Here is a 12995-nt window from a genome sequence, read left to right as displayed (position 1 = left end):
TGTATGCTCCATGTCTGTACACACCCATGTCTTCACCTGCCGTGTATGCCCTACGTCGGCGAGGAAGGGAATTATCAATCATTGGACCAGATTGATTTCATCGCCATTTGACCAGAGCACCAAATGAAGGAGGAGATCAATAAGACGGAAGGAGGCATCGACATGGGTGTCTTTTTATTCTCGGTTACTTTGGCAGGGTCCCTGTCAAGGTCCGATAGAAAACTTACTCCCAAACAGTACTGAATGTTATGACTTTATTGGTTTGGCATTTCATAAGTTTAATTTAGACAGATCGCGACCATGAATACTACCAACCTCGGTTTGTGTCCAGAATATCTTTAGCAATATATAATGTAAGCTAAGCAGTCTTTATCATATAATTGCACACTAGTATATTTGTTATTTGATATCCAAACATGTACGAACGCAGCTTCCTGCTTTCCCTGTATATGTATGTATTACATTTGGTCCTCGAGCGAAGGTAAGCCTCCGCTACTGATGACACATGTTTAAAATGTTTCCATAGCAATGTGAAGCAAAAATGAGGGGATACTTACCAACATATATCAATCATGACCTCCTGGAGCCTGACAATAACAACTTATCATTGTTGTAAATCGCGATAATTTCTTAAACTGTTTTCTTTGGTTTTTCAGTTTTTTAACAAAAGAATATTCATTTATTTTGAGAAGTTAGCAGGGGACTGAAGACAAACTGTCTAGCTCATTTTAGTGTTCTGACGAAGGACCTCGGTCAATAATGATTTATTCACTCCGGCGCGAATATGTGTTTTGCCTACATCCTGGCAATAAAACCGTTTTCGATTGGGCTGAAGTATGTGGGTGAATGGGTTGAAGGAAGAGTTTAGGGTGTGAGTTGGTGGTTTACACCAACAAGAGCATTACAAGTTGTATCCTTGTCAGGAATCGAACTCATCTCTAAGGCATGACAAATTTACACATTACCACATAGGCCACATAAGTACAAATGTCATAGTGTCCCTAATAACGCGGGCATACATATTTAAAGTGATATTTTTCAAACGAGAGTATAAATATAGTATAATTCTACAGTATATGAAACCATATCATCTTTGTCTGAACCGAACCGGACATAACAACACTGTAGCAAAAACCAGAAAAAAACTCATTAAATGATGGCATAACTCATGACAAGTAATCATATAGGACAGTAACACATCACAAGAATACTGCCATTTGAAATAGTACACCGAAGCTGGGAACTTTCTCGGTCGATGGAAATGTTGCACCACATGCACTTTGCGGCCAATGGCTAACATTGTTTGTACACTTACGACTCAGATGATGATTATACGTTGTGGTTTGATACGTCACATTGCCTCCATACCAATTACACACAATAGGAATCATGTAACTGCAGGGAACGTGATCCAAGATGGTAACTGTCACGCAAGGGAAGAGTGATTGGGATTGATTTGTGCAATGTAATGTCTGGCAGTGCGTGTTTGAGATTGGTACATCGTGATTTGGCTAGCATGCACCTATGTTAAAAAACATCATTCTAGATTTATTTACAATTACAAAGTGGTGAGTTGAACTACTATACTACACATAGACTTATAACCGTCTCTGTGTTCGTCCCCTTCGCTTGAACTAGGTCACGACTTGAAAACAGGACATGTAAAACCAACATATTTCCCTATTCGAGATTCTAAGCTTAGAAGATTAAATTATTTGATTTTATTCCCCTGTTCACCACACAGGATAGATGTGTCTCTTCATCCTCCCACCGTGCCAACCAGGTCAGTGGATTCTATTCATTAAGTATTTTAATGGTTTTAATGATTGGCAAGTGGATTTGAGGTTATAATATCGACCCGGGCGGTCATCCTTTCTTGGCATTCATGAATAAAATGAATAACCATATATATGTATGACAATATATAACCACATACATGTACAACAATATATAACATATACATGTATAACAATATATAACCACTTCCATGTACAACAATATATAACATATACATGTATAACAATATATAACCACTTCCATGTACAACAATATATAACATATACATGTATAACAATTTATAACCACATCTATGTACAACAATATATAACATATACATGTATAACAATTTATAACCATACACATGCATTACAATATATAACGATATACATGTATAACAACGTATAAAGCGATTATTTTCAATGGGAACAGATGAGGCCTATAATTCAAAAATGCACATCTTAACTCTCAAGGACTCCACGTTATTGAGGGGAGTTCAAAAGCGTAATCAAATTGTCGGTAGTATCACCGTCAACTGGTGGGTAGACATTAAACTCACGTTGAACGCTCCAAATTGACATAGTCAAGCCTACAAGGTACTTGCTGCACTTGCCTCTCAATTTGAGTTATTCAATGTTTTGCCCAAGGGGGAGGGATGCTTCCCTTGACGCTGACCCTCTTGCTTTCTTTGCGAATCGCCCAACGTTTCCAAGACACATATGCTGGTTATACACCAGAGTGGGACAATGGAAATACGATAATTAATTTGCAAATATTAGGTCAATCGCCAGTGGCATAGACTGTCGAAGCAGTGTGCGCTGCGATTGTTTACATTACACCAAGGAACACAAGACTTAGTAACACCGGAATTCTACTGAGACATAACGGTTTTACTTCTTCATCTCGCTAATGAATTGCTTCCCTTTGTTTACCTGACGTAGTCTTGAGGGTATTTCTGGAGTCCTTTCCTGCTTTGGTAGGAACAGGAAACTGTGAGAGCGCCGGTTTGAATTAGAATTCATGATGTGAAGTCGTTTATAGATGGCCGTTTCAGTATTTATTTCCATGTCTTGAATACATGGTTTAAACGATATGACTACAAATTGTGTCACGAAATTCGGACACATTATTATTATGATCGTTTGCAATTTGAAATTGTTGCATCTTCAATAACTCTGCTGGTCTGTATCACTCAACATTCTGGATGTCAATAGTGTGTCCAAAGGGACACAACACCATAACAATCACTGTTCCTTAAGAGAGAGTTATCTTTGTAAATCACACATTCTGGAATAAAATACCCCAATGTATCTGGTGACGAATAATACACCGGTTGGTGATGAAGACTTCACGTCTGTGGGCTTCACGCTACCACTGGTGTCATGACCTCGGTCAAATTAATAACAAAACAAAAGGAGGAACTCTGAACATGTTAATCGCGGAAGCGAAATGCTAGATGGAATTGGAAATGCCGACCTAGAGTGTAAGGTTGCTGACATCCATGACAAGTGAGAACACATTCAATTATCTCATTATCAACATTGGAACTGATAGTCGACCTCTTCCTGGAGCAAAGTAGGGCAACCAGGGTCATCAACGCTTTGGTCAAACCGGAAGTTCGTCTGGAAGATGGCAGCGAAATTCTTTTCTTGAAATAGATAGATATGTCTGACATATGGAAGTGGTTATTTCGTGTCCACTGGCAATAGGCTAGACGTTTCTATAGAAAGGAGACGGATAACAACTCACATAAACAACAGGAAATTAAGAAACGTTACAAGAAAGGTCAAACATACTTAGATACAGCCAATGCCTAGAAGTCATCATAACGGAAATCCATTAACGTTTACATCTACTGAACATAACCGACTTTTTATTCCGAATATTCATTTTTTTCATATTTGAACGGTGTTTCCACTAAAACATTACCGTTGTACATCCGTTGTATTTCCAAAGGACATGCTTACACTTTTGGCGAGCACCCGGCGTCTTCACTAATTTTCAGTGATCCATTCATATCATTTTCAAAGCTATTGGGCATTTACGCCCAATGGTGTCTGTATCGGCAGATAATCGAGACGGATTATTCTCTGGCTTGGACATTTTATATCCGTATACTCCTCGTACATCGACAATATCCCCAAAATAAAGAATTGGAAAGAGGTGTGGTTAAGCAGTGACTAGGCTCGGACCATATGGCACACCTCTTGGTTCACCTGTCAGCGATATAGTGGAAGATATAGACACTTTAAAGAGCTTTCATGTAGTCCGCAATAGATTTAGAGTAATATGCCGGAGAAAAAAGGATGCATTTGAAGAATCTGTTATTGTAAATATTCTTAACTACTTTAATGATAAGAGAAATTCAAAAACAATTTGGTCCTGAAATTTCACCTACGAAAGCCACCCATAACAACAACAAGTATTGGTGTTTCTCAGTGGATTGATTACTTTAAAACTTTTTTGAATATTACTGATAATGTAACTGATGTGGATTTTGTTGCGTTCTGCAAATCTGTTATTAGAGAGCATCAAGCTAATAGCATGAATTGTCATGTGTGTAACGATGAGGGTGTTGACAGTTTGCTGAATCAAGATATAACGGCTAAAGAGGTTTCAGAAGCCATAGATTCCCTCAAATGTGTTAAAGCAGCTGGTCCTGATGGTATTTTGCCAGAGATGATAAAGTATGACAGTGATGTTTTAATTTCACATATTCTAGTTCTTTTTAACAACATTCTATGCAGTGTTAGTTTTCCAGATCAGTGGTCTAAAAGTATTATCTTCCCTCCCACTAAGAAAGGTAATGTTCATGTTGTTAACAATTATAGGGGCATTTCCTTGAAGGATATTTGTGGTAAGGTTTTTACCCAGGTTTTGAAGAATAGATTAAAGCATTTTGTTGAGTTATATTACAAGCACCCGGAATGGCAGGCTGGCTTTGGAAATGGATATTCCACAGTAGATAACACGTTTATTCTTTAATCATTAGTGCAGAAATATTTGTCTTAGTCAAAAGGAAGATTTTACTGTATGTTCATAGACTTTCTGAAAGCTTTCGACTCAATTAATAGGCATCTTCTTTGGTTTGTTCTGCATTCAAATGGAATTTATGGGGAAATATTTACTATCATACAGGGCATTTATTAGAGGGATATTTGTACATGAGGATTTACTGGAATTGGTTCTTCTCTTATATGCGGATGACTTGTGTATTTTTGCAGATTCAGTTCTTGAACTACAGAAGAAGATTGATGTATTACACAAATTTTGTAACAAATGAGGTTTAAAAGTTCACATGGATAAAACTGATATCTTAGTTTTTCGTAATGGTGGTAAGTTTAAGTGGTAAGTAAGGTAAGGTAAGTGGTAAGGAACTACGAGAAATGGAAACTAGGGCATATGCCTGTCAAGGTTTCTACATATTACAGTTATTTGGGTATTATATTTTCAAACAGGCTGTGTTGATCGAGAACAGTTCAGACATTAGTTTTAAAAGCAAGTAAAGCTTTAATTCCTATAAAACAGCTCAGTTATAAACTTCGAAATACCGCTCCTAAAGTGTTGTTTAAAATGTTCGACTCGCAGATTAAACCTATTATCTTATATGGTTCGGAGATTTGGGGTGTTCATAAATGGTTGTTTCTCAAACGTTTCCAAGCGAAGTTTTGTAAATCTGTTTTGGGTATTAGTTCCAAATCTACAAATGTTGCAGTGCTCGGAGAATGTGGTCGATATGGTATTTATATTTATTCTTACACAAGATGTTTAAGGTACTGGTTTAAGCTTCTCAATATGTGTCAAGAGATATTTCCAAAACGGTGTTACGATATGTTAGTTAGGTTTGATGACGTTGGTAGGAATACCTGGGTTTCTGCCATTAAGAATATGTTATATTCTCATGGCTTCGGACATGTGTTGGAATTTCAAGGTGCTGGTGATCCTGAATATTTTATAAGTGAGTTTATACTGTCATTCACAAACATGGTATTCTGAAGTGTCTGGATGCTCGAAATTAGAACTGTATTCATTATTTAAGACATCATGATCACTTTAACCGTATCTATTAAGCGCATTATCAAAAGAAAAGCGACGTATGCTTAAGCTTTTACGTATTGGAGTAATTGGGAATCATACATAAAACAGGAAAGAGGGATGGCATCGATAAGACACTCCGTTTTTGTCAATTGTGCAAGTTAAGGACAGTTGAAAATGAAATTCATTTCATTCTTGTTTGCCCTATTTATGAAGATATTCGCTCAAAATATTTTCCATATTTAGACTTTATTACTGGTAAAGACGTACAAGTTAGAATTTTAACTCTTTTGAGGTAAACTGTCTTGAGAACTTTTGTTCTGAGCCAATTTGTTAAAGATGCTATCTATCTTCGTTCTTCCTATCTGTAAATATTATTTCATGCAGCACTTGCTGTGAAACTAAATTGTATATATCTGTGGCCTTACAACCGAATAAACTGATTGATTGTCAGTGCTCATGTTATCATAGGTATCAATCTAACATTTCATGATTACTCTAATTGCCCAGACAACATGTTTCACACATGGAATTGATTACAGGGGTTAAACATAGACTGGAAAGTGACACGGGATTAGGAGCATTTATCTATCATTAGATTTGTGTTTACTTGTTTGTGAAGATTACACTAACTTATAGGTCAAATGTTTTGATGTAAGCTAGTGAATCATGTTGATAGGGAATGAGCTCGTTATGTATGTATTACTTACAAATATCAACTCAACACGGTGTCTCATGAAAACATTTATTTGAAAAGATTGGGGAGCAAGGTATATTTTAACTAAGAGAAGAAACAACATTTAACCAATCTGAACAGCATTCGGAATATATTTATGTTTTAAGCAGCAGCATGTGTTTGGTGATAGTCTTCACAATGTATCATTAGTGACTCACTCAGTAATGATATTCAAAGATTCTAGTCTGTAAATGCGCCACGACAAAATTGAAAGTTTAACCAAATTTGATTTATGAAATTTGTATACGTAAATTTACAAATGTATTCGAATTGGGCAAAAGGCACAAGACACGTAAGTGTTTTAGCTCATCTGGCTGAAAGTTAAAAGCTTATGCCTGTTATGGCCTGTTGCTCCGTTGATTATGCGTCGTCCGCCGTACACATCTTCTTCTCCGAAACCACTTGATGCTAAAACTACAACTGCTTCTTGCCACACTGATGACGCCTGAATGTGTTCATGACGTTCGAGGTCGAATCTAATGATTTCGGACGCGGAGTTAGTTGTGGGATTTAACACATATATTTGTTTTTACGATAAGTTAATATTTGACAATGTATCTCATAATACATATTTGGCTCTGTAAACGTCTGCTATGAAATTGCCAGACTGAATGAGCTAAAAAATGTTTACAGTATTAGAATATAATGTTTGCTTTTAGTCTTCAGTATTTATGCAGAGTATATTTGATTGTCAACTTTTGCCCTTGTTGACATTTTAAATTGTTGACGATATAGCCAGGTGAGCTGCAGTTTTGTGGCACTATTTATAATTCATTAAAAAGAACATGTATATTGTACTTGAGAGATATGATCGATAAGAACGTTTACAAAGTGTCTCCCTCAAAAATAATTTCCTTCGTTCGTAAATGTATAAGCCCACACACATGAGTGACGGTTTGAAAATCATAGAACCTTGGCCCACATTTCAAAGCTGCCGTGACCCACATTCAAAGGGACATGATTACATACACAGATATCCTTGACCTAGGAGAAATATTCTCTCCAGCCGTGACATTGGAACAGGAAGTTATGGGGACACGAACATATGACCTTTCTTTTACGTTTTTTATCCCAGAAACATTTCTTTGAGTTTAGGTCAATATGATCAGCCAAGATCTATCTGATTATGTGATGTCAATACTGAGATATATTGTGTCATTACCCTGTCACAACACACAAAAAACACAGTTCATGGGTTTAAGGTACAAGGAGTCTTAATCCTCAATAGTATTAATTGCCACGTGACTAGTTGAAGGAAAAGGTGATTGTGTTCCAAGTAGTACCACTTGACCTTATATGATGGTTGCTCTCCGACTCGACCGACAAGTGGCTCATTATTCTGAGCACGGCGAGAGTGTAAAGCAGACATGGTATTGTATGTTTTGCATCAGTTCTCTCGATATAGAAGATATCATATGGTGACTGAGCTGGGATGTACACTGCATTTTAGCACGCACCAATCCAGTCAAATCACGGCGGGCGTCTTAACATTTTGCACTTTTAAAGTGAAAATAAAACAAATAAGAATAGATATTGAATAGATAGATACCTTCATATTCTCATCTGTTTTAGAATCAAAATTATCCCCGACAAATATTTACGGATCAAAGCCTAAACAAAGTTTATTTACGTATTTAAAGATAACGTTTCACAGTCGGATGAACGCCATTGACGCCAATCATATACTAGTACTTCATGCATTCTATCACTGAAGTCTGAAGTCTGCAAAAGGTAATCCGGGCCAGGCAAGACAAACATAAACATAGGATGAGCATTGAATAAGTTACACAAACATATTAAAAATGCAAATCTATCAACTGACTGAATAATGTTTATTTGTTGTCACCCCAACAGCACGCTGAATATCTATCTAGGGACTTATTTTCTCTACATATAAATGTAAAGAAAATAAGTATATTTATCATATAATGGGTTGGTATCTCGGCAGGATAAAGCCAACGGATAAAAACGATATCCGTTGGGATCATATGCGGATAGAGATGCAAATATAAAAAGGTCAAGTAGGGACTACTTTCACTGTTTATAAACAAACATGGCGTCGCCCTCGTCATTCGCGATCGAGTCAGAATTAACCATTGCTTGTAGACCTCTGCGGCTTGAAACCTTCTCCACAAATTAAAATATTTGGATTTGGCCGAAATATGTTTGAATTGTTACCTTGTTTCGTTTTGTCGCTGTGTGTACATCTGACTACACTTCTTAACGTTATGACAGGACAGACCGACTGTCAACAACGTCTGAACGTGGCCGTGACGTCTCATGGACTACGGGTTTGAGTAGCTTCCCTTTGACAAAGGGCAGTTACTCTAGCAGACAGACCGATGGATTGGCGAAAGGCAATTAAAAACAATTGTTGTTTTGCGTATATGTTGCTTCGCCACTGTATACGAAACAGATTTCAGTTGTGACTATATTAGCTACTGTCACTGTCCGACTGACACATCACTTACCCTGTGACGAAATAAATATTAATGCGCACATTCCAGGAAAACTCGCAATGTTTCGCTTATGTTTGTGAGAGAGGGAAAGCGATTTTCATCACAGAATTAAAGAATGACATTATATGATAAAGAGGTTATCACGTTTATCATTTTTATTCCTAATGCAGGATATTTACCATCCCCAAACACACTCGCGTGATAACCACTTTCTCTCTCTCTCTCTCTCTCTCTCTCTCTCTCTCTCTCTCTCTCTCTCTCTCTCTCCCCCCCCCTCTCCCTCTCTATCTATATATATATATCTATATATATATATCTATATATAAATATATAAATATCACAGTCGGATTTTTTTAATTCATCATTTGACAAGGAATTGTCAGTATTAAAGAAATATAATACAGACTTATCCTTCAGAGAAATAATACTTTCATATGCTGTGCTGAAGATTTGCTCCCGGGGATGACCTCATGCCACAATAAAGGTACAGGTGTACTCATGGTTTGAACTTCATGTCAACAGCATTGCGCCATAAAAAATACAGATGAATGACAAATAACTTTAATGAATCCTTCGAAGAGCAAGCCGATCTTTAGTGTTGCAAACTTCCTCCCGGGACTTCTGGCTAAACTCAGTGCTGATATGAAAGAAGGGATGTTCAGTAAGTTCACCAAATAGCAGTATGCTATTCTGTGATACAGAGCTCATGCTCAATGACAAACGGATATCAATAAAACGGCAGCAAAACAATGGTGTCATGCTTTGTGTAGTATGGTGGTAGAATACCAGCTATCATTTGGAAGACGATCGGTGCCTTCAGATATTGATTAAATGTCACGTTGTTTAACGACGCTATACGTATCAAGTTGACGACAAGGAATCCGTGTCATTAAATGCACACTGCAAAATTTATAGATGCATTTGACGTTGCTGCTGCTGCTATTGTTCATGATAATGTATACAGTACATTTATCATTGACTAGTTGACTTTTTTAAAGATGTTAAGGTTTTCGTTGTATTTGTGTCAAGAGTACAGTGTCAATGTATATGTTTGGATCATTCCCATAGAGAAATATTTCGTATATAACTTAAGGTAGATTTGTTTATTCGAAAGCATATTTGATACAATGCATTGATGTTCGCCTGTATCGTGACATTATGATCACATTCGGTCACGATGTATGAAGCTGAAGCAGAGGCAAATATAAAACGCAATACCACACGAGCTATCATTCCCTTTATCTACAAGTCATTATGCTATCGGCCATATTAATTTGGTTGGACCTTTGGGTTACTGTTTCAAACTGCGAAACTCCGGCGTGATTTGTGTTCGATGAGTTAGCTTCCGTACATTCTAAGTGTGCCGATGCAGCTGAGATGTTTTTTGCACTAACTACATGTATGTTATCACGAGACGTGAGTTGGATTGTAAAGACGCCAATAGTTAAAATTTTAGAAACACACGTGAAAAACATGCCCACGAGGTGAATATTTATCAGTGTCGCAGTGTTACATTTTCACTTGATCTTAGTTTTGAAAATAGTAGATAGTGTTTGTCTCTTGTTTCTTGTGAACAAACAAACCACTTTGAACTCCGTATTGACATTGACAAATCATTTGTTGTCGGTAGCTATGACTGGTGGTGTGCTTGTTTACAAATAGTGTATGTACAGGATTCCAGTCTGTCATTGAATCGTGGCGTAAACTATCCTAAACTACAGCATATCTGTAATACATCTAAAATGATGAGCATCCTTTAATAAGAAAGTTCTCAAGGAATTTAAGACAAATGCGAATCGTTTGAATAGCTGAATTCTTAGTTTAAGTCCATGTTGGAATGTTAGGGCGATATAAGTACCTATTCCAAAATACATGTCGCCCGAACCTTTCAAAATGAAGAAAGGGTATTCAGTGTGCAGTCAGTCGGAGTGTGTGTCTTCATGTAGCCTTAATCAATCCCTGATCTCATGATTTTCCTAGGCCAGTTTTGGATTTGTACGTGCCATCGTGATATTTCTTCATGCAGCACAAAACAACGCGTGCTCATTCATTCACATTATAATTGCGTGCAATAAAACTGGAAACTGATCACGCTGTCGAAAGTTCCATGTGATTGCATTGATGGATATATTGTAGCGATGATAATTATTATGTCGATTAGAAATAATGATTATCTAATGCTGATTTTAAAGTGCTAGACCACTGACATACCATGCCGCAGTTTAACATGAGTACCCCACTCAGACACAGCATACTGTCCGAGTCGACCAGTCCTTGTTTTCTTAATTCCTACCGCCAGGCTGGGTAAAGACAACAACAACAACAACAACAACAACAACAATTTCTTTTGATTATGAAAAGTGTTTTTATTACGTGACCAATGTATTTCTAAACATTTTAACTACTAAATACATATTCATTTTACAGTGTGCTTGCAAAGTCGAAAAGATAGATGAACGACATGAACCATTCTCTACCGGACTCACTGATGTGGTGAGCTAAGATTGTAACTGCATTACGCCAGCCCTGAAGACATACGATCGTATGACAACATCGATCCACTGTTTGTTAATAACCAGGGGCCAATCTGTCGTTCAATGTATCATGCTAGCTCCCTACAATATGTCATGCAATATAACTGAAAGTCACGCTGCTGTTAGGAGATTAATACATGCTTATGATATTCTATCTCATCCAGATTCACTAAATCGTCTCCAAACTACTTATGCTCACATAATGGAGGACCAAATACAAAATGTCCGAGAAACACAGGAGAACATCGATTCTTTGGACCACGCTGTCATATAGTTCGCATTCAAAGACGTTGTTATGTTCTGCATAAAAAGATAAAAATCAATCAGATAACACGTACAGTAATGAGGTACAGAGAGCAATAACTACTGTAATTGCATTGTACAAGAGTTGGATCTGACATAGAGTGAAACATTCGCATTTACTGTTTATGTTTTCATCGGTTATATTAAATTTTGCATGATTAATATGATGTTTGCTATGATTTAAATATTTTGAACATGTTATATCTCAGCTGAAAGAGATTGAAAAATATAAAGGACATCAAAATGGAAACAAGAGAAGACACTCAGAACAAGAGTACTCAGTTATAGTTACGTATAAAAAATAGAAAAGATACAGTATCCTCTTTTATAACACAAATAAAAGACAATCTATTTCCAGGGCACGAGAGTTCAACCGGTTCCTGCAAACGTTTGTTCCAGAAGTCCTAACTAGGTCCAGACGATTGCAGAGCGTGCGATGAGCTCACGAAACCACCAGGAACGCCCTACTTTGTCTGCAAGTAGATCGCAGCTAACGAAACCTCTGGTAGACAAACATATACACAGAAGCATGGACATGTGCTTGATGTACATCAACAGAAGCATCTCTTTAAGAGAATCTATCAATGCACATGTAATACCCGACATATACACTAAGGTGGTCGTGGTACACCTATTGATGTTAACGTATTGTATTGTAAATGAGCATCTCGGCAATGGCTAGCTTAATGAAGCTAGTGGGTGGAGGAGGATGTAAGATATTGAAATACTACGAATGAAACATATAAGTATCGATAATCAACGATAGCTATCGAAAAGCCTGTCTTTATGAAACGCTTATTAGACATATTTCCAACACTGATTAAGTCACTTCATAAAATTACATACTGAAGTTCCTTTGACGAGATTCGGATGTGTCTATTTGCTTACGGCTGTGTTACTACGCTGATGCCAGTAATCAGTTTTCCAGTGGACTTAAGCATATACTTCAGAATTTTTGGAAATTCATTTTTTCATTTAGTTTCAAAACAAAGTGAGTTCCTGTTTATGTTGGAAATAATAATTAAGTTCCTAAACATTAGATGGTCTCTTCCTTATTCCAAACGAGGAATGTATAGTAGTTAACCCACTTTCTGATGTGAACATTATATGGACCGTTTGATGTTTGGGGGAACTTATCACTAGGTAAATGTA

The sequence above is a fragment of the Haliotis rufescens genome, unplaced genomic scaffold (assembly GCF_023055435.1).
Source record: "Haliotis rufescens isolate VD_foot unplaced genomic scaffold, xgHalRufe1.0.p SCAF_7, whole genome shotgun sequence".
Classification (NCBI taxonomy): Eukaryota; Metazoa; Mollusca; class Gastropoda; order Lepetellida; family Haliotidae; genus Haliotis; species Haliotis rufescens.
This window is presented reverse-complemented; position numbering follows the sequence as displayed.